Source organism: Arachis ipaensis, chromosome B4, assembly GCF_059453495.1.
Source record: "Arachis ipaensis isolate K30076 ecotype BB chromosome B4, ASM5945349v1, whole genome shotgun sequence".
Lineage (NCBI taxonomy): Eukaryota > Viridiplantae > Streptophyta > Magnoliopsida > Fabales > Fabaceae > Arachis > Arachis ipaensis.
This window is the reverse complement of record NC_142439.1, coordinates 13,877,496-13,902,322: the sequence shown is the minus strand read 5'-3', so window position 1 is coordinate 13,902,322 and position 24,827 is coordinate 13,877,496.

Sequence of the window (24,827 nt, the reverse complement as noted above, 5' to 3'; positions counted from 1 at the left end):
CTTGACCAAATATTTGAACTGACTGAATCGAATAAGATCACACTGATTTTGTCGCAACGTGGGTTTAATTGATGTATTGACCAGCCAACCGTGTTACCGGTTTCCGGTCCAGCCAATTGCATATGGCCACATGAAACATATGGAATCAATTCATGTATATGCCGACCAGGAGCATGCATGATTGCATTCCATTAATTTAATGAAAAAGTTTTTAAATCCTTTACAAATAAAATACACTTTCTTGATCATTTTCTATTAGAAGTCTCATATTATTATTTATTTATTTATTGTTAAAATCATATCTATGCGAAATTAACCATCAATCAACTATCTATCTATGAATATATATAAAGTTACCTCATATTCCCAATTATAATTAAATTTTATAAAAATAAAAGCAAGTTATATCTAATTTATAACAACCAACCATAAATAATTATATTAAACTAGATTCACATTTATAATTAAAATATGGATACAAGAACCAAAATCCATGACTACTTTTTCTTATTCAACAAATGTTTTTTTTTATTATCCTGCTGCAAAAAATTAATTAATTTGGTGATTAATATTCTATTTATGGAAAAATATGTGAAACATATAAATATATACACAAATCTGTGCTGAATAAATTTTAGTGTTTAGAATGCATTTTTGTTGAAAGTACATTTATTATTATTATTATTATTATTATTATTATTTGAGGTAGTCTTTTTTTTTCTTTTATTAAAGATAGATTTTTTTATTGATATGAAACAAATGGTACAGATAAGACCACTTGAGCCAACAGTAACACGAAAAAGTGAGTGTTCCCAAATAAAAAGTTTACAACGGAAAAAAAAAATAACAGAGTCTGTAAGAAAATTAAAATTAAAATCCAATAAAAAAAAAGATCGGAATTACTATTTATTTATTTAAGGAAATTAAAAGGAATATGTTACCTCTCTAATCTCTATCAAACCAATGTGCTTATTGCACTTCCTTAATTCAGAAGAAAAAAAAAAAATCTAAATTAGCGTTTCCATATACCTTCATATCATATCTTAATTTAATCCGAAATATAGTGAGTGAAAAAGAAATCGTCTGCAATTATTCCATTGAATCTCGATGACTGGAATTACGTATTGGGGATTTGTGGCATATCTCAGTATAAAATAACACCATACTATAATCTCAGATTATGCTTCTTACATATATAAAATTATAAATATTGGGCTTTGATCGGGACCACCTTTATGGTTATCTTTTACGATTATTATTTTTTTTCTAAAAAAAAGAAAAATGATTCTGGAAATAATGTTTTATTATCTATCCTTGTGATTCACCCACTAAATTTCCTCGAAAATACTTAGATTTCAGAAAGCGTTTTGGGTCTTCGGATAAGAATGTATAGTTTGAATGAAAAGCTACAATAATAATGGAGGTATCTTCTATCTATTGCTTGGATTAGCATGCATATTTTGTTTAATTTTTCATCATTATTAATTACAAGAATCGAATATACATATACGGCGTATTAGTATAATAATCAAAGTAGTTTTAACTTTTAAACAACTAGTCTTCTAGGATATATTTTTTTATCAACTGAAGTAGAAAACTAACACTCTATCAACCAATTTTAATCAACAAACAAAAAAAATCCACTCATTCACATATTTATTTTTGAAATTACCTTTTATCTCTTCTTATTTCTTCTCCTTTAATTTTTTCCAACAACATAATTTAACCCACTACTACCAATCACCTATCACCGTTGTCAACAGCCTCCAATCACCGTAATTTATAAAGTTTAAATTCTAAATTTTAAATTTTAAATTTTAAATTTTAAATTATAAACTATAAATTTTAACTTCTAAACTCTAATTTTAAAATCCTAAATTCTACATTCTATACCCTATATTCAATTTTTTTTAATTGTTGGCTGACTTTTAAATTAGTTGGAGAAAATAATGTTAGTTTTCTAGACTTTTTCTTTTACTATTTCTGTCGTTTATTTGCCATTTATATTCTCCTTCAAATTCATGAAGTTAGGTTCAAACGATGTTGCCAAAAAAAAAAAAATTCCTTAAATAAGACTGGTTTAAAGGCTGTTAGAGATTCAAAATCATTTGAGAACTAAAATTTGAGGACTAGAAAGATATAGCCTCACTTATTTATAAGGGTAAAAAACTCAAATAAACCAAGCTGAAAAGTTTATTATTCAAATCAGCCAAAACAAAAATTATTTCAGTAATCCACCAATGGTCATTTATATATAATTCGAATCAATATGATTCGAACTACAAATACATGTAATTCGAAACAACTTGCTTCGAATTACGTTTGAATGAATATGCATGTAATTCGAATCAAGTAGATTCGAATTAGAGAAGGGTAAATCGAATTGACTCGATTCGAATTAGTAGGCTCATGTGACTCTATGAAGTTCGAATCATATTGATTCGAATTATTCAATGTTGGTGACACTAGGTAGTTCGAATTAAGTTGATTCGAATTACTAGTGAGTTGCCTGTATAATGCTACGTTAGTTGGATATATATCAATTTTTTTTTTCACATTCTTACTTGGATAGTTGGATATATATCTTATAATTGATACAAAAGATATTTACGGTATAATTTTATTTTTCTAAAAATATTATATATATATATATATTGATGATTACACAATTTTAGAAATATTTAAAAAGTATTATTAAAATTAAAATTATATTTTTTATTATTTGACAATAAAATTAAAAATTAAAAATTAGGGAGTAAAATTAAAAATTAAAATATTTATGAGCTATCAATTCGAATTCCATACAATACTCTTCTGTCCATTCTTGATAGCTCATGAATATTTTTTAATAAATTTATTTAAATTATACCACAAAAAAAATATTTTATTCTATGCAAAACAATTTAAAAAAAAGGCTTAAAAAATGTTAGGAGTACTATAAAAATTTGTAATGTTCTAATGACTTAGGTACTCAAATTTTAAATAAAGTACTCTACATAGTCAATAATAATTTAGAAATTAAAAAAAATATTTTATTCCATACAAAACAATTAAAAATATATTTTATTTATTTTTCCACACATATTTCCTAGTCATTATATTGCCATTGGAATCCTCGTATATTTCTAATTTCTCAACCTAACCTTCACAAATTCTAACACAATCTTCATATAATTTTACTTGAGATATGTGTCTCATTTTTTGTGATTTGTATAAGTGAGTCAATATATATAAATGGGTAATAGAAGTATCAGTACAAGTTTTATTATTGACTAATGATAACTCTATTTATATTAATATAGAGAGTAAATCAAATAAATATTTAAATTATTGGTCTCTAAAATTTGAAAAAAAATATTATTCTTCGTTATAAATATGTTTATTATATTTTTTTTAATTTTTAAAAGCTGTTTTACCAAACACAATTATAGTACTTGTGCTTATTAAAAACTATTTTTAATGTGATTTTACCAAACGCAAGTGCTGTAGCTTTTTAAAAAGTCGTCTTTAAAAATACAGCTTTCTTAAGCTACTCTTAAAAAGTAAAAGTTTTACCAAACAAAGCCTTGTTCAAATTATACGGTGAGCAATTCGAATTTTATACAATACTCTTCTGCCCATTCTTGATAGTTTATGAATATTTTTTAATAAATTTATTTAAATTATACCACAAAAAAATATTTTATTCTATGCAAAATAATTTTAAAAATATTTATTTTTTTAAAATTATTTTGCATAGAATAAAATATTTTTTTGTGGTATAATTTAAATAAATTTATTAAAAAATATTCATAAACTATCAAGAATGGGCAGAAGAGTATTGTATGGAATTCGAATTGATAACTCATAAATATTTTAATTTTTAATTTTAATCCCTAATTTTTAATTTTTAATTTTATTGTCAAATAATAAAAAATATAATTTTAATTTTAATAATACTTTTTAAATATTTCTAAAATTGTGTATATATATATATATATATATATATATATATAAAATATTTTTAAAAAAATAAAATTATACAGTAAATATCTTTTGTATCAACTATAAGATATATATCCAACTATTCAAGTAAGAATGTGAAAAAAAATTGATATATATCCAACTAACGTAGCATTATATAGGCAACTCACTAGTAATTCGAATCAACTTAATTCGAACTACCTAGTGTCACCAACATTGAATAATTCGAATCAATATGATTCGAACTCCATAGAGTCACATGAGCCTACTAATTCGAATTGAGTCAATTCGATTTATCCTTTTCTAATTCGAATCTACTTGATTCGAATTACATGCATATTCATTCAAACGTAATTCGAAGCAAGTTGTTTCGAATTACATGTATTTGTAATTCGAATCATATTGATTCGAATTATATATAAATGACCATTGGTGGATTACTGAAATAATTTTTGTTTTGGCTGATTTGGGTAATAAACTTTTCAGTTTGGTTTATTTGGGTTTTTTACCCTATTTATTACTAAGCAAAATTTTGAGGTTAAATGTTTTAAGAAAATAAAATAAAGGATAGAATGTAGAAAACAAAAATTTGTTTAGCTAATTATTTACTTTAAATTAGATATAACAGGGTTTGAGCCGTCTAAGTTGAGTTAATTGGTTAAACTTCAAACTTTATAATTTAAACATTTCTAGATAAAATTTGGACTCGAAAAACTATTTATAAAAAGAGAATGTAATTATTTTTGGGAAAACGAATCCTGATGTTATAGTTAATTGTACACATTCAGTGACGGATTTAAAAAAATTTTACAGTGAAAGACAAAAATATAATAAAATTTAAATATATATATATATATATTTGGATTTAAAAAATTTTTACAGTGAGGACAAAAATATAATAAAATTTAAATATATATATATTTTGACTTCTCATCATATTCAACAAGTTAAAAATTAATCCGTTATTAATTTGAGTTCTATTTAAGAGTTTATTGGATAATGAATTATTACTCATATGAAACAGAATTTGAACTCCCAAAAATTATTTAAAGCCCCAGAAATTGAAAACGACATAATAAAAAAAGTGCTAAAACCAAGCAATTATAACATTGTACCTATCTACTGGTCTTTAGCTAAAGCCTTAAGTTTAAGAAGTGCTTTTCTGTTTTATTTTATTTCTTTAGTCAATCTGTCAAAACATGTCACCCACATAGATTAACTTAACTAATATACAAAAATTTGTATTACCCATTAGTTTTTACTTTACTATCCCCTCCAAAAAAAAAAAAAACTCTCGGGCCAAAATAAAGGAAACACACATAAATTCACATTAGGTTCATCTTTATAAGTAAATAGAAAAATGATTCCATATATTATGACATAAGGTCAAGGATAATGATATTCAAAATCTAGTATTTTTTCCAAATTTTAACAGATTTTGAACAAGACCATATCTAAAAGAAACAAAGACATTTGAAAAATACTATATAAAATAATAAAATAAAATAAAACAAAGTTATACAGTGTTACACACTGTACATAATTAGCATTGAGTAGTAATTTCCAATTGTTTATATTAAAATTAAGAAGATTGTTTGCGATTATATGAGAAATAAATTACACACTAACCATATATACATTATGATTTAGTCATTTAACGTTGGCAAAATTTTAGTTATATGAGAAGATTGTTTATATTAAAATTAAGAAGATTGTTTGCGATTATATGAGAAATAAATTACACACTAACCATATATACATTATGATTTAGTCATTTAACGTTGGCAAAATTTTAGTTACCTCATGGCCTTAAAAAATACTCATTATAACGCACTAAAATTTCAAACTAAAAAAAGTGGTAAAAAGTAATCTTCCATTGATCCCTTTACAGTTTACTAATAGGCTTAGTATTTACATCTTACATTATTAACAATGACGGATCTAAAAAAATTTTACAGTGGAACAAATATATATATATATATATTTTGGCTTCCCATAATATCCAACAAATTAAGAATTAATTTATTATTAATTTGAGTTCTATTAGTCTGCTGGTCAATAAATTATTACAGAGACAAAATTCGAATTCCCAACATTTATTTAAGCGAACGACTAAGTTGTTTATTCGATCAATCCAAATCGGTTTAGATATATTTAAAATTTTAAATTAAAACTATTAATACATATTGATAAAAACTAAAAATATACCCACAATCACTTATTATATTATGTAAAATAATAAAAAATAATTTTACACACAGTATAATATTTAAAATAATAAAAGTAATAATTTATAATGACTTTTTTTTTATTTTTAATATGACAATATTATTTTTTTATAGATATTCTTAAATAATTATTTTATTTTTTATTATCTCATATTTAATTGTTAAATCTGCTTATTATATTTTTATGGTATAAATAAAATTTTAATTAAAATAATTACTATAATTAAGATCATTTTAATAATGCATATTAATATAGTATATTAATATGTAGATAATATATTTTTTATCTTAAATAATTTTTTAAAAATTTACTAATAATTTAAGTTGTATTTAGTTAGAAAATTAAGTTTCAATTTAATTATTAACTAATTAATTAATATAATAAAAATTATCACTATTTTTTGAGTTTATTTATTATTTATTATTTATTATTATACTAACTCAAATTTAATAATAATAATAATAATATTATTATTATTATTATTATTATTATTATTATAAATTTAGCAACAAAAAAATTAACATAAAACACAAATGCCCCTCTTTGTTACGTGTGGGTCCGTCTCTGCACACACTTGAGTCAGTCTGAAGTCTGAACTACTTTACATTTTTACCATTGTAATTCAAATTGTAAAGATCTTTGTATATTTATATTAAGCGAATCTATCCAAATAAAATAAAAGATACTAAATAAGGCGAATGAAATTTTATTTGGGTAACAAAGTAAAGATGAACAAAAGATTTTGAGTTTGAGTTTGGCGAGGTTATGACATCTCTTTAATAGCTCTTAATCTCTTATTATGTATAAGTTTTTTTTTTTTTTTTTTTTATCAATGTATCATCCCCCCATATTCTCTTTTTTCTCTATCATATTAGAGTATTCGAATATTTTTATACCTATACGTATAGCGAAAAAAAAAATCGTATTTTTTTTATAATTATTAATATTATTTGCGTACGAAGGATGATGACATAAGCACAATAAATCAGAAACAATCATGTTTCTTAACAAGACAATAATCATGTGGTATCAAATATAAAGCTAAAATTTATGAGTGATCTGTCTACTGTATATGTATGAGAATAAATTGGTTTATTTAAGGTTTAATTATTTTGTTGGTCTCTATAGTTTCGCAAAATTTTTAATTAGGTTCTTATATTTTTTTTCTCTTTTAATTGAGTCCTTGTACCAAATTTTTTTTTAATTGGGTCCCTACACTTTTTTTTCCTTTTATTTAGGTTCCTGTACCAAGTTTTTGTTTAGTTGGGTTCATATAAAATTAAGCTAATTACCACTAAGAGGGACTTAATTGAAAAAAAAAAATTGGTGCAGGAACTCAATTAAAAAGAAAAAAAGTATAGGGACCTAATTAAAAATTTCACGAAACTATAGGAACCAATAGAATAATTAAACCTTTATTTAATTTTCCGTAACAAGGGTATCATCAAGATATAGACCAATATATAAATATAGTCCAGTTAAATTACGAGAAAAACCGAGAAATATATTATTAAAATTTTGTTTTGCGATATAGTTACAATTTTATTATAGTATTTTTTTTAGAGATATAATTATTCATATTATTTTTTTATTAGTTTAAATTTTTAGGAGAAATGATTTCATAACATGGTATCAAAATTTTTTATATCCAAAAAAATTAGAATTTGATCCTTAGAGAATCTCGAAAGAAAAATTTATTAAAAGATAAATAAAAAAAAGACATATGCAAAATTCAAATCGAAGAATATCAGGCTCAAGCAAGGAAGGGAGTAGAAAGAGAGAAGAGTTCAAGAATGAAGAGAGAACGAAGAGAGAGTAAGAGCAGAGAGAGAAGAAAAAGAAGGTTATGAGTAATTTTCAATTGAATTGGTAAAGTAAGGTTGATCTCACAATAGTTAGCTCTAACCGCTTATAGTAGAGGAGTTCCAACTATCACAAGCTAAACTAACCACTGACCAACTAATTGACATGTGCTTAATTACAACTAACTAACTAACAGATTGATCACAAGCTAACTACTCACTAGCTAACTAATTCTGTTTGCACTAATTTAACATCAACTAGTATATCTATCATGACCCTGCTGCTTGGCTGTTCTGTTTCTGTTTCCATATTCTGAGTTTTAAAGGAGTGCATTGGTTCTTCATCATGACTGCTACTTCTTGCACTTCTTGAGTTTTTAGAATTTTCTGGTTTTTCTTTATAATCCAATCTGCCGAGCCTGTTTTTATCAGTGGATGTCTCCAAATCTTCAACCATCAGTCCTGTCCTGAACTCAAGAAAGGCACCACTGGGCAGTAATTTTGTCAACACATCAGCTAGTTGCACAGTCCCAGGAACATGACTTACTTGAATAACCTCTTTTGTAACATATTCTCTTACAAAATAGAGAACAGTTTCAAAATGTTTTGACTTAGAATGCAAAATTGAATTAGCTGCCAGCATCACATCACTTAAGTTATCACAGTAAACTGATGGGGCTGTTGAGAGTTTTGCTCCTAATTCAACCATAAGGTTCTTAATCCAAATTAGTTCAGTAACTAAGCCAGCCATAGCCCTGTACTCTGCTTCAGTACTAGACCTAGTAACAACACCCTGCTTTTTTGAGCTCCATGAGACCAGCTTATAGTACTAGGCCCTTGGTGCCTGCTTCATACCATATAAAGCCTTAGTGAGTTTTCCCACTAGGGTGCCATTCCCAATTTCATAACCCTTTGGTTGTTTCATATATACATCTTCAACCAAATCACCATGTAGAAACGCATTATTCATATCAAGCTACCTAATTCTCCAATTTCTTGATAGTGTCAAGGTGAGAACAATGTGAATTGAGGTTGGTTTCACTACTGGGCTATATGTTTCAGTAAAATCACATCCAGGCCTCTGAGAAAAAGCCCTGAGATACTAGGTGAGCCTTGTATTTTTGAAAGCTTCCATCAGAGTTATATTTAACTCGAAAAATCCAGCGGCTGCCCACAGCCTCACTGTCTTGAGAAAGAGGAACTAGTTTCCAGGTTTGGTTTTACATAAGCGCGGCATATTCAGTATCCATCGCAAGTTTCCATTCTAGTTTGGACAAGGCATCATTGACAGTTCTTGGTTTAATACTAGCAAGAAAGGATCTAAGCTTGAGAATTCTACTCTTGCTCCTTGTGATCATGGGATGAACATTTAGGTTGGGTATTGCTGAAGCCGAGTGATCATCATCAAAGGAAAGAACAACTTCCAGGTCTGAGATATGAATTGGAATGGGTGTGGCTGATGGTGCTGTAGGTAATGGTAAGGATGAGGTGGGGGAGGTGATTGTGATAGACAAAAAAAAAAAGATACTGACTCTAGAGTGCTTGGTACAGGTTGTGGAGGCCTTAACTTTATGGTGTTGTGTGAGGGTTGAGGTGGGTTCATATTTAGTAATGGAATGGTTAGAGTTGAGTGAAAGTCATGAGATAGATCAGGTTTGGGTGTTGAAGAGGTTACATAATTTTTGAAAGGAAATTGTTGTTCATCAAAGACCACATTGCTTAATATCACTATCTTCCCTTCTGCAGTAAGGCACTTGTAACCTTTGTACGCTGCACTGTAGCCTAGAAATATACATGGTGCTGACCTGAATTCTAACTTGTGCCTATTGTATGGTCACAAGTGTAGAAAACACAAACAACCAAAAACCCAGAGACTTGTATAATCAAATTTCTTTTGAAACAGCTTCTCAAATGGTGACAGGTCTTGCAACACTGATGTTGGTAACCTATTTATTAGATGAACTGCTATTATAAAGGCTTTTTCTCAGTACTTAATTGGCATGCCTGCACCTGCTACCATAGCTAAGCCCTTTTCAACTATATGTCTATGTTTCCTCTCAACATTGCCATTTTGCTAATGCTTATGAGGACAAGAAAACCTGTGCAATACACCTTGTACCTGTAGATCCTTAGCTAAGCTCAAGAATTCAGCAACATTGTCAGATTGAAGCATTTTAATTTTTGTGTTCAATTGCAACTCAACCATTTGCTGGAAACAATTAAAAACTTATTTGATTTGAGAGCGAGTTTTAATAAGGTAAAACCAATAGTATTTACTATAAGTATCAATAAAGACAACAAAGTAAAAGTGTCCATTTAAATCAGGAATGGGATAGGACCCCAGATATCTGTGTATATTAGTTGTAGTGGAGCAGTGTATAAGGTATTTGAGGGAGGATACGGGAGTGTGGGAAACTTTCCAATACAGCAGGAAGCACAAGAATTTTTATTCAATGAAGCAACAATATTACAAGATTTCAAAATAGAGGAAACAACACTATTTGCAAGGTAACCTAATCTGTTTTGCCACAAGAGAAACTTATCAACAGCGGACACATTTGAGGCAAAAGTAGTTGGTTTATTTGATGAAGTGAAAGACGGAGTGAAGTTGAGAAACTTGTACATTCCCTTCTCAACTTTTTCATGTATATAAATCTCTTTAGTTTTCTGAGATTTAACAAAACAACCATTAGAATAAAATTCAAAATAGACGTCACTGTCACAGCAGAATTTATATACACTAAATAAGTTCTTTGTGATGTCAGGCACATGTAGTAATTTGTTCAACAAGAATTCTCTATTACTCAAATCAGTTTAAAGAAAGACTTTCCAACAAGGTTAATATACAAACCTGATCCGTTGCCTACAATTACTTGGTCTGTACCTTCATACTTCTCCCTTCTAATTAGATTTTGCTGGTATGAGGTCATATGGTGTGTAGTACCTGAGTCTGGATTCCAGCTTTGATCTTGCAGTGTTACAGGTATAGCCAATACATTGCTCAAATTGGCTTGTAATCCTTGCAAAATCTGAGTTTATGCCTTCATATTGATTTCTGGAGCCTTCTGGTGGATCATACCTATACCAGCATGCCTTGACAGTGTGTCCAGGCTTATCACATACTTGACAAATGGGTTTATCACTATTGATTATTCTTGAACCACTATAATGTTGCTGCCTTTTATTATTGACCATTCTTGCCCCGTCAGCACCACCAAAACTTATATTATAAGCTTGAGTTTCAAATCTGGAGTTGTTCTCACCAAATTGACCATTATAGAAGGTTTTGCCACCTCTCATTTATCTGCCACCACTTCTGATTCTATTGTCTCTTCTAAAACAACCTCTGAAGCCACATCTTGTGTTAAAATTCTGAAAGTAACCTAGTGTACTTTGTGCTATATTTGCTTGTATGAATGACTTTGATTTTCGAAACCTCTCCAACATACTTTCATGAGTTAATAGCAGAGCCTCTAGTTCTCCAACCGAGATGGTCACTGGCCTTGCCACTACTGAGGTTATTACCGAGTTATACTCTTCAGTTAACCCATTCAAAATAGTATTTACATGATCACTCTCACGCATTGGTTCTCCTACTAAAGCTAAAGCATCAATTGTTCTTTTTAGAGCTAATATATACTCATTTACTGAATTTCCTATCTTAATACTGCTCAATTTGTGTTTTAGTTGCATTATCTTTGCTTTAATTTGTGAAGAAAAGTGGTCTTCTAACCTTTTTTAGATCTCATACGAATAGATGCATCCTACCATTTGAGTGGTGAACAGCTTGGTTATTGAAGCAAGAAGCCACGATTTGAGTAACGAATCTTATCTCTTCCAAGCAGCAAACTCTGGTGTTACTTTTCCCGATTCATCAAGCCTTAATGGGATTCCTTCTCTAGTGATGTGATGAAGCAAATTGTGGCCCTCAATTGTTGATTTGGCATGGTCTTTTCACTGCAAGAAGTTGTCATTGTCGAGTTTCATAGAAATGGGGAAGATGTGAAATTCGGAGCTGTGTTTGACTAATTCATCGTGTTTTTAGATCTCTGACTTTCATTTGCCATTGAATTGAATGAAGAAGAGAGCTCTGATACCATGAAGGAGATCAGGCTCAAGCAAGAGAGGGAGTAGAAAGAGGGAAGAATTCAAGAATGAAGAGAGAACGAAGAGAGAGTAAGAGCAGAAAAAGAAGAGAAAAAAGATTTTGAGTAATTCTCAATTGAATTGGTAAAATGAGGTTGATCTCACAATAGTTAGCTCTAGCACTTATAGTAGAAGAGTTTTAACTGTCACAAACTAAACTAACCATTGACCAACTAATTGACATGTGCTTAATTACAACTAACTAACTAACAGATTGATCACAAGCTAACTACTCACTAGCTAAGTGATTCTGTTTGCACTAATTCAATATTAACTAGTATATCTATCACAAACAAATAAAAAAAATCTCTTACTTAAAAAAAAATATAATGATATAACTATTTATATTATTGCTTCCTCTTATCAACTTAAACTTTAAAAAAAAATTAACATTCTTTAATTTATTCCACTATTCTTATTTTCTCTTGCATCTTCAAAATTAACATATTTAAAACTCTAATGTAAAAATGTTAAGTTGTGAAAATGGATAAAAGTTTGAAACAATGTCAATACATCATCATCATTGTTTATTAATTAATTAGAATATTTTATAAACTAATATTTTTGTATATCATAAAATTATTTATCTAAAAAATTTAAATCGATTAAAAAGACACAAATAATTGTCAATGAGTTATAGTTCATATAGTAATATTTATGCTCCTCCTCTTATAAAAATTTCGGATTTGAGCCACTCCTTATATAACAAAAAAAAAAATACATAAATAATTATATTTTTAATATATTTTTTTAAGCAAAATCTTCTTTTTGAATTTATATAATATTTTTATTTATTTTATACTAAAATTCTATTAATATACAGAAAGAATGTCCAAATTTCACCTTTCTTCTTTTTAAATTACTCTTTTTTGCATACTAAAATATTATAACATATATTTCCTTTTTATTTCTAAAACTCCAATACAAGATTTAAGAAAATAAAATAAAATATTTATCATTTTGATAAATTACATAATTCATTTTTATTACGCACATTCAATAAGAATAACGGTGAATTAAAAGAGAGTAAACTCTATACTTGCATTGCTTATTAATCAACTAACAATCTAGGACCATAGTATAAGTAAGATAATATATTATTTTAATCTAGATATTGAGAAGATTCAAATTACTTTGTTTTTATCGTTCTACTTTGGTTTATTAATATAATAATATTATTAGAAACCAATTTTTTCAGTTAATATTAGCTATTTTTAAAATTATTTTATTTATTTTAAATTTTAAATCATAAACTATTAACTCTAAATCTTAAATTATAGTTGTAAATCTTAAAATTAATTAATGTTAACTAATTAAAAATTAGTTTAATAATTTTTTTTTATCAATAATGCTTTCTCCACTTTTACTGGTATATATGATGACTAGACCCAAATATGCATTAAAAAGGACATGGTATTTAGCTATCTAGCATTAGACTCTGTTTAAATCCCATTAGATGCTCTCAAAAGAAAAATAGGATTCCATAAAGTTGATGGTTCATTATTAATTGGTTCTTATACCTACCACAAAAAAGTTCGATTGGTTCTTATTCTGCCACAACAAAAATTCAGTTATTCAACATAGTAGTAATATATAGTGGTTTAAATTTACTAGGTTCACATTCACATGCCTATCTAGATTTGCACTCATCTCATCCAATCCAATTAGAGAGCAATGTTAATCGTTCTAGAAACCTTTCCCTCTTAGGTGGGTTTTGGATATTGTTAATAAAATATTAATTAGTATAGAAGAAGAAGAAGCAGCTAGCAAGTATGAAGTATATAATGTTTTTTAAATTTCACTGCATATGTTCCTATTCTTTTTGGCAAATTAAAGTCCCTTTTTGTTAGCATAAGTCCAATTATCATATAAATACAACTTAGCTCAAAGCTATTTGGTAGTAGTTGTTGAATAATATATATTTATATAATGTTACAAGTGGTGCACGAGTGCAATAATTATATGATTTTGCCTTTGTCACGAAGCTTAGAGGCGCATTAGTTATAATAAACATTAGAGTTGTAATGTATAAAACCTAATAATAAAGGTAATTCGTCTATCTTACATGGTCAAGTTTAAGTTGCATAAGCAACATACAGATTCGCGAGAGGGAATTAATAAATATACGGGCCAGTAGGATTAACGTAATCTCCAAATCAGTACTTAAAGATTATGCATGAATCAATCAATCTATCTATCTATCTATTCTATCTATTCTATTATATAAAAATCGAATTTCTGCACTTAATGATAGAACTGACGTGACATGCTTCTGAGAGTATTTTCCGATTTATTTCTTTTAACTCATTAAATACAAATTGTTACGATAAACTAATTATATCAACTAATTGATTTGATTAGATATTTAAGTATTATATAATTTATATCAATTTGATTTGGTAGTATTTTCTAATTTATTTCTTTTAATGTTCTATTAGTATTTTTTTAATTTATTTCTTTTAATTTATTAAACCAAATTTATTGTGTGTACTAATTAATTAATTTAATTAATTTATTAGTCGTTAAAATAATAAATCTATGAATAAAATAGACAACTGAAATATTTTTACCTAATAATTAAATCAAATTAAATCAAATCATATATATTGAGCCAAACTCAAATCATACGAATTAAGGACTAAATTAAAATAAGATGATTTCTTACCTATTCAAATTAAATGCAATAAATACAAATTAATTTTGTTAGATAATCATAATCGTCTGGTCTATTATATATAGATGACCACACAAAATTATAAGGACCATGATTTTTTTCGCAAATACTATTTCAACTCTTCTTTTCTTTTTTTTTTATGTATATTTTTTTATGTATAAATGTACCCAAAATAAAAAAGTACGGATGATGTTTTACTGATTGTTTGTTTGATGAATATATTTCAATTTAGACATTCTATTACTGTGGATGACAGTTGACGACCTATAGTAATTCAAGAAAATCAGTATATTTTTTTATAGTATTAGATAGAAGAATATTTGTTAAAATAAATATACTCATTGTAATGAATTTTTTTTTAATTATTAGACTTTTATGCCAATCGTATAAATTCTTTGAAAGCACAAGATAATAAAATAGGTTGACTTTAATATCATTAGAAACTAAATTTAGTGGTTCAAGTAAGCAGCACTACTAATTATGTTAATAAAATAATTTTGTAATACTAATATGAGAAAGGTTTGAAAAGTGCTAACAATACAAATATTTTTTATTTTTAATACCCAATAATAAATATATAAATTAAAACTAATATTGTTTTTGTACAAAATTATAAAATGTATATTATACTTAAAATATATATAATCCGTATTAACTATTATTCACTACAAGAAAAGAGAGCTATTTTAACATGATTTTTTTTAACAGTCATAGCTAAGTGTAAAAATTAATATATATTTTTGACAAATATCACAAATGTCAAATTTTCTATATTTTTTTATTTATAATTTGATTGTAGAAAATTATTTCTCAATTTTGACACTCATTTGTTTTCAACATACTCCATTATTCATTTTTTCGCTGAGCTCCGTCAATTTTAGCATCACACTGCTCTCAGTTTGGGATCATACTACTCATTCTTCATCTTCAAAATCTCAGTTTATTTTTCAGTTTCAAGATCTCATCTCATTCTTTGTTAAAAACTTTTTGTTGAGAATTTTTTATGGTCAATAAGTGTCAAAATAAATAGTATTTTTAACGATTAATAAGTATCACCAAAAATATATTCTCAAATTTTTCTAACAAATTATTTTTGATGGCCAATATTTATCAAAATAAGATTTAAACTTTTTTTATAATTACTTATATGTTAAAAATACTATTTTTAACAAAACTTTTATTAACATATTTTCATAATTAAAATAATGTCAAATTTTATTTTTTTGACGAATTTTAATTATTTTTTACACATAATAATCTTTAAAAATAGTCTATATTATTATAGTGATTATTTATTAATTACGTTAGGATAAATTTGGTTATTAAAAAAGATTAAAATTAACTTAAATATACACAATATTATTCCATGCCTTTTATTTTTATTTTATCATCATAAAAAATCATACATATTATAAGAAAATATCATTTTTTTACCAACGGTTCTTCCATTCAATAGTTTCTATAAAGAACAGATGGATGCTTTTGTTATTTTCAGTTCTTTGATAAATATGGGCGACGCATAATAATATTGTGTTTGATAAGAATATATAAGATTTTAAAAGGTTGAAGTATAGGTTTTAGTCCTTAACATATTTGTAAATAAAGTGCTGAGTAGATAAAAAGATAGCTATTAAAAGAATAAATGGCTAAAGCTTCCTCAATGTTAACCGTCATAGTGTATGACAGGTGTTGTATAATATTTTTGGATTTGATTGTTTCTATATTATCATATGTTGTTCTGTTTAATTTATACTAAAAAGACTTATGTCATCTTATCGTGGTAGTGTAAAAGTTGTAAGTGTTATATTTATTTTGTATGCTCTTAAATCTCATATTTTTGATGAATATTTGTGACTGAATAATTATTAAAATAAATTGGTTAAATATCTATTATATATTTTATTTAAATTATAATAGTGAGTAATTTTTTTTTCCAAAGTAAATAATGCAAATTTTTTCATAAAAATAACGTTTGAATAATCGTGAAATTAGATTATACTACAGATGATGATAAATATCTTAGTATTAGATCTGCTATAAAACAAACTTCTAGAAATATTATCTTGTATTATATAATTTAATTATATTTTTTCTATTTTTAATCTAGATTATTTGGATTAATTGACATATTTTTAAAAAGGGTTATTCAATTTTTTTTAAATTATTAAATCTGTAGCGACCCTCAGTTTTAAAAATATAAATATAAATAAGTTATAATTTATCTCATAAATTGGAGTTCTCTATTTTTAGAAATTATTTTATTATCAGTAATTAAACTAATTTTATAACTATTTGAATTCAATCAAATATATATTCTTTTATATATATATATATATATATATATATATATATATATATATATATATATTATTATGATGAAATATTTTACATAATTAAAACTATAATTCTATTAACTTATAAGTAATGAAACTTATATGTATATTTTAATTTGAGTAATTGATATTTTAATTAAAAAAAATAGAGGTTAGTAGTTAATAATATTATTATCGAGTTCGATATCCGCCGATATGAGTAAATATCAGTACTCTTTGCTGAACTTAACTTTACTAATGCTTCACCAAATACCTTTCACCTTTAAGTTACTAATGTCATTTAAATTAGTAACTCATATATTATTAACTTTAAATATAAATTTTTATTATTATCGTTATTACAATTATATATATATATATATATATATATATATATATATATATATATTATTCACTGAAATTCGTTCCTGTATTTTTATTATTATTATTCACTATTTAACCTAATACTTCAATCATTATATATATATATATCCACTAAAGTTAGTTTATCATTATCCTTATGTGTATATATAATAAAGAAAGCCTAAGGCGGCATATATATATATATATATATATATATATATACTGTAAGAAAAGAAAAGAAGAGAGAGAATAGCGTAACGAAGAAAAAAAAAAAGAGAAAAGAAAGAACGTAAATCCTTTCGAATTTTCAGCTTCGATTTCTTGCAATCCGTAATTCCAATAAAAAATCTAATCCGGTAAGATTATTCGTAACTTCTTCTTCTACACGTTGGCACCATTTTTGATTAGTGGAAATTGACAGTGACATAGCTCATCTTTTCTTTGGGTTTGGCCAACGGAAATTTTAGGAGGCATAGACGATTCTGGACATTTTTTTCTTCGATAGCTCAGTCAGAAAGTTTCTCCGGAGCTTCGAATATTTTGATTCCGTACGAAGGTATGGTTTTGGTTTCTCGTAGTTAATGTTTAATGTCACATGAAAACTTAGGCTAGAAGACCTTAAGATAGGAATGAACTGAAAGAATAATTGATGGATTGTGTATATGGTATAAAATGTGTGGTTTAGCTGTTGTCAATAATTTACTGTTGAAGTTGGTTGATTTTGGAAAAAGATTTAATATTGGTATTTGTTTGATTTTGAAATAATTTGTTACTGGAAGTGATTTGAAGGACTGAGAGGTATTTGATTTGATAGTTGGGACCCTTGAAGGGTGGCAGAAATTCGAGCTTTAGAGGAGATACTGCCAAAACTTCTATAAGAATTGGAGTTTTGATTTGAGGTGGTATTTTAAGAAGAAAGAGATTATTATGTGGCTTGTGTATTAGAGACTATTTGTTGACCCTGTGTCGCAAGATGTGACCGGGCACTTTAACTCCCCGAATTTCCCCATGGGCAAGAACTCCAATAGAAACTATAGAAAAGAATAGGATAATTGTTTTACAAAACTCAAGGGAATCATAAAAAAAACGTAAATATTGTGTTATGTTAAAACAAATTCAAGTCGAATTAAATTATGCAAAATTTGTGAAAATAAAAATTAGCTAGGTTAAAGATGAAATGTTTTCTTGAAAATCTTGAAAGATACCGTACATAATCAATTAAGGATTTGCATAAAAACAAAGCAAGGTTGGTAGGAAATCAAATTGTTTTGTTTTGTTTTGTTTTGTTTTTTTTTTTGTTTTCTATTTGCATTTTGATTCTCCCTTCCGACATACTTTATGACTTTTAACCATTCTTATTTGTTGGTCACTTCAACTATTCCTTCATATTTTTGTGAACCTTGTACTCCTCTGATTTGGTTTTAGTTTATTTTGATCTAATTTACTACTACCTTTCTCTTGTACCTCTTAGAGTTCCTAAATTAAATATTTCTTGTTATGATATAAAATGACTCTTTTCGAAATGTTTTTTTTTCGTACCTGTACATCATTGCTTAGTTGCAATCTTACACCTCCTTCCGAATTCATGAGAAACGTAATTTTATTGCTTATTTTTCCCTTCTTGCGAGTTGTATCCCTTTAAATGTACTTGTACTCATCTCAGTGTTCACGTGGTCCTTAGTGGTAAAAAAACGGATGTGCTAGCTCTTTAGGGAACGACTAGTAGAAGAGAAAATTTAATTTTTCAGTAGCTCAATTGAAAGTTTGTTCGATGCCTTATGTCTAGTTGATCTTGTTTGAACTCCCTTGATTTAATATCCTTTTTCATATGGCCTGATTTCTTTTTAAGTACATCTTAATATTCCTGAATGTTCTTATGAGATGGCAATTTCATTTTGATATGAATTTTTAAAACAAGTTTTGGATTTTCTTCTTAAAGGGTTAAATCAATTTTTCTTGCTTGAATTGAATTCATAGCTATTTTTTTTTTAAAATTGACAAAGTTATTTTGAAGTTGGCATGTACTATTTTAAATAAGGTTTTGAAACCGACTTATAAGCAAATTTTTATTTCGGAATTCTTTTCTAAATAAAGTTTAACTTCTTCTTCCATATTTGCTATAATTTTTATACACACTTGATTGAATATAAACCTTTAGAATTTTTAAACAAACGTTTGATTTTCTTACAACCTTGCCACAATTTTACTGTATATCTTTATTTGATTGAATACCTAAATGTCTTTTAAGATTTCAAAAAAAATTGTTTTGGCCTTAACCCAATTAACTTTCCCTTTTTAAACCTCGCCTATTTCGTCTTTAACTTGTAAATTATTTTGACAAGAGGCAATTTGATTTCCTTATGAGTTTTATGCCTACTTTTGGTTAAGTGATGCACCTAACTATTTTTCTCAAATATTTGAGCGAATATTTTTGTTCATAGCCACATTGGTATTCATTTTCTTTTAAAATTCTACATAATTTATTTCAACATGGAATTGTATTAACGTAATGCCACAAATATACTTTTGTTATTTCTTTTACAAAGTGTTTGATGCGCACATTTCCTTTGAAAATGTGAAATAATTTTAGAAATTTTTTTCATTCTCTATGAGCAATTCATTCGAAAATATTCTTAATTCTACTCGAGACTTATAAGCCTTGTCTTTGGTCTTAGACATTCTTTTCTTTAAACCTCATATTCTTTGACTCGACTTAATTTTGCTTCAAACTACTGCACTACTTTTCTTTTTGTTATTTCTATCGGGTTTTGTTGATTTGGTAATCATTCTTGAGATTGCCAAACTAATTTTCTGTCTGACACTCTTCATTTTTTATGCATTCCTGATTACTTGTGATTTCAACAATCCTTTCAAATCCTGTCAGATTTTGTCGCTTGTCTTTTTTCAAGATCTTGTATTCTTTTGAATAAACTTGAGGATTACCTTAGAATCACGTATGACTTTTAGGGATAGCAAACGAAATTTTAAAAATGTTGTTCGTAAACGTGAAAGATGGATTGGTAAGTATGCAACGTTATGAGGAGTATATCAGTTTGTTCCTCGTAAAGGTTTGCGGATGTTAGAATTATGACGAGTTATGGAGATGTGAAGTGATTGATAGAGTTAGAGAGTTGAAGTTCTGAAATGGGTAAGAGATCTGTGACCGAGCATAATATCTGTTGTGTTATACCAACATGTTTTATAGCCCTTTTTGCCGCACATGCTACCGTTTTGCTTTGTGAACGCCTATCTTAATTTCCACCCTATTTTATTTCTCCAAGCTTTTGTAAAGTTTTGAACATTTATATATGCATACTAAGATTTCATACTTTTCTATGAAGTGTTTAAAAAGTAGAGTGCAAAGACTACGTGTTATCTTATATATTACTTTAATTTTCGAGGACGAAAATTTTTATAAGGTGGGTAGGATGTAAGACCCATAATTTTCGAAAAATATCATTATGAGTTAATTTCAATTTATTTATTTATTAAAGACTTTATTTTTAAAAATTATTTTATTAAAAGTAATTAAATCAAGTTTTGACAATTAAATTAGAAAATTCTGCTTAATTTTATAGTTATTGAATAATTTTCTATATATAAATTATACAGCTTAACAGTTGCAAAAGAATAAGAATTTTATATAATTTAGTTAAATAATAGAAATTCTAGAATTTAATATTTTAATTTTTATAAACAGAAAATAAATTATATTATTTCTAATTTTTAAATTAGAATATTTGATTAAAAGCTGATTAGTAAATTGATAATTAAGTAGTATTTTTAAGTAATTTTAAGAGATAATTGTTGGATGAAATTATATCTATGTACATATCCTTTTCTTTTAGAGGCCGTAATACCTTACTACCTCTGCTTTACGACTTAAGCGTAAGGCTCTGTGTGGTAGGGTGTTACAAAATCAAATCCGTTACAACTAATTAATTAAGTTGATTAAATATATAGATATTTTATAATTTAATATAATTTAATTTATATAGATACATGATTTTTACAGTTTTACTATTTATTGTAATAAATTTTAGAGATAATTTTTGTAAGTTATAATTTAATTTTTTTATCTGCATATTCAACTTTTAAGAATAATTTTTTAATTTTTTATTTATAAATAGATTATTTTTTACTTTAATATATAATTTTTTTATTGCGTAATTCACTTTAACAAAAATAAATAAATTTATGAAAATTTAAATTTAAATATATCATCTATAAAATTATATAAGAATTTAATTATATAAAATTCAATAGTTTCTTTCAAAACAAACTTAAATATATTATCTATTATATATAATCATTAGGATAAAAAAATAAATATAAATTAAATATATAATTTAATTTTAATTTAAATTAAAAACTAAATGAATGATCAGAAAAATTGCAACCAATTTTATTTTTAATTTTTTTATAATTTTATTTAAAAGTAAAAATCTCTCTATAGCCACTAACATCACCGATAAAAAAATTATAAATCTCTATAAAATAAAAAATTTATAAGATAAATAACATATATATAATTTTAAAGTTATTAATCGTAGACTATGAACAAATTTTTAAAACGAAAATCTTATGGATCAACATGTAATTTTTTATTTTTTGATTTTTTAAAAAATTTTTCAGACTTACCAATACTTAAGTTGTCTATACATCACTTCTCAAAATATTATGATTTCACAAGTTATAATATATGATATTAGTTATTGTTATATATATGAAAAATGTGACTTATTTACGTATTGTTTGGATTAGAAGAATTTGTAGAAAAATAAAATGTTGGAGAAAAAAATGAAAGAAAAATCAATTTTTCATTGTTTGGATCAACAAAGAAATTGAATGAAAAACAAAAAAGGTGTATGTGGAGCTCATGTAAATTTTTCTCTTCAAAATTGGAAAAAAAACTAATGGAGAAGTGCAAAAATGGGTAAAAGTATAGAGTTACCCTTTGAATTATAATTTATATATAATATGTAAAAATATTACTCGTGTTTTAGAGTTAGATGGGGACCTGTGAAATCCTCACAATCTGCCACGCGAAAATGGACGGGGATTAGGGGTGGCAAACAGGCTGAAATCTGTGGGGTCGGCCCGCGTAACCTACCAAAAAGGGCGGGGGTGGATTAAAATTGAGACCGCCAAATTTAAAAAGTCCGCCTACCCTGTATCGCCTAATTCATGGGTTTTGGCGGGTTTCGGTGGGACGAGGCGGGGAAGGCTTTCTTGCTAGGCCAAGCGTTTTTTTTGTCAGGACCATTTTTTTTACAAATTTCAATGATGTTATTGATCTACAAAAGAATAAAAATGAGAATTGAAAATATTCTAAGTTATATTTTGGATTATATTTTATGTTTGATTGATTATAAATTATTTGAAGATGTTTAATTATATGTTTGGGACAATATTTGCTTTACTTTGGACAATGTTAGTTTTATTATTTTATTTTAAAAAATTTAGTTTATAATTATGTTTATTACATATTTATAATTATAAAGACTTTAATGTTTGTAAATTTAGAAATTATAATTTTTTATATCTTTAGAAATTATAAATTTATTGAAATGGTTGTGAAATTATATATATTGTTTAATATTTAATGGTTTATAAAAAAAAAAAGAGATTTGGCGGGATTGGCCCACCAACCCGCCAACTTACCATTAGATGGGACGTGGGATGAATTCAGGACCGCCTCACTAGGCAGGGCGGGGCGGTCCAATCTGCCAGATGGCAGGCTTTTGGCGGGGAGAGACAGACTTTTCCGTTTGCCATCCTGAAAACACGGATATAAGTACCTGCTTCATGAAACCTATTAAATACACGCAAATATAAAATTATGAATTTATCCTAATTTATATATAAATAAATCAATTTCTTGAATTTTGTAATTGCTTGCATTGAGGTCTCACTAGACCCAAATATATCTTAAATTAATATTTTGAATCATTATTATAACAAATACTATACTATTTAATATTATAACACTTAATATATGTAAAAGTTGGATATATTTATAAGAAAATTTTTAAATCAAATTAAAAATATTAATTATCTTTTTTTTAGTTTTAAATATTATTTACTAATATAACAAAAAATAAAAATAACAATAATCACTCACATAATTAAAATAAATAATCCTAATATATACATGACACTATATATATCAAAGATTATTATATATGATAAATAATTTTTTCTTTTCTGTAATGACTATTTATATAATTTATTGAAATCTTTTTTATCTTAATATTTAATGAATTTAACATTCAAAATATTATTTAACATACAAAATAAGTAACTTAAGTCATCATCTAAGATAATAAGTATAGTAGTATAAATACCTACTTATTTATTAATAATAAAAAATATATAAATAGTATAAATTGATATTTTTTTAGTATAAAAGCAATAATAAATATTATTAATTAAGTTAATTACATAATTAAAAAATTATGAATATTTTTTTAAATAATAATAAAAAATAAGATCATTATTTTTACGTATTACAAAATTTATGAAAAAAATTTTGGATAATAAATCAATCCTCAATAGATTATACATTAGTCCTGTCACAATAAATAAATAATTAATACATTAGATATTAGTATTTACTTACTAATATAATATATATTATCGATTATTAAGTTTATAATTAATTTTTAACCCAATTTTTGGTAACTAAAATTTAAATGATTGAAATTATTAAATGGTGAATATTTGTATCTAACCAATTTTATTTTTGTTATTGAAATTAAAAAAGAATGAGTTGTTAATCAATTCTAAATTTAAATTTAGATTTGAGTAAGAAAATAAAAATATTTCAAAATTTTATCTCATTAACTATAATTAATGTCAAGATAAGAAATTATTTTGTACATCATATATATTGTAGGATAATATGGTTATTTGCTATTTTTTAATGATAAATAATATTGTCAAATAAAATGGTGTAAGAAATTAGAAGGAAATGTATTTAACAGTTCAAGAAATATTAATTTATTTTTTAATAGAATAAATTATATATTGAATAACAAAAGTTGTTATTAGTTTTTCTTCACACTTATTAATACTCAACGATGGTGTTTCGATACATCATGTTACCAAGAAATATTAATTGATCTAATAACTTTTGTAATGGCATAAGTTTATAAATTTAAAAATTTAAAATCATTTCATAAAATGTGAAGTTTCAACAAGTAATAATGTTGATCATATTATTTTGACTTCAAAAATGAATACGATATCAATAAATAAAATTGTCCCAGGTAAATTTTAACAAAGACAAAAATCTATAAATAATACTATTAATGAGAAATTAATCTATTTTAAAAA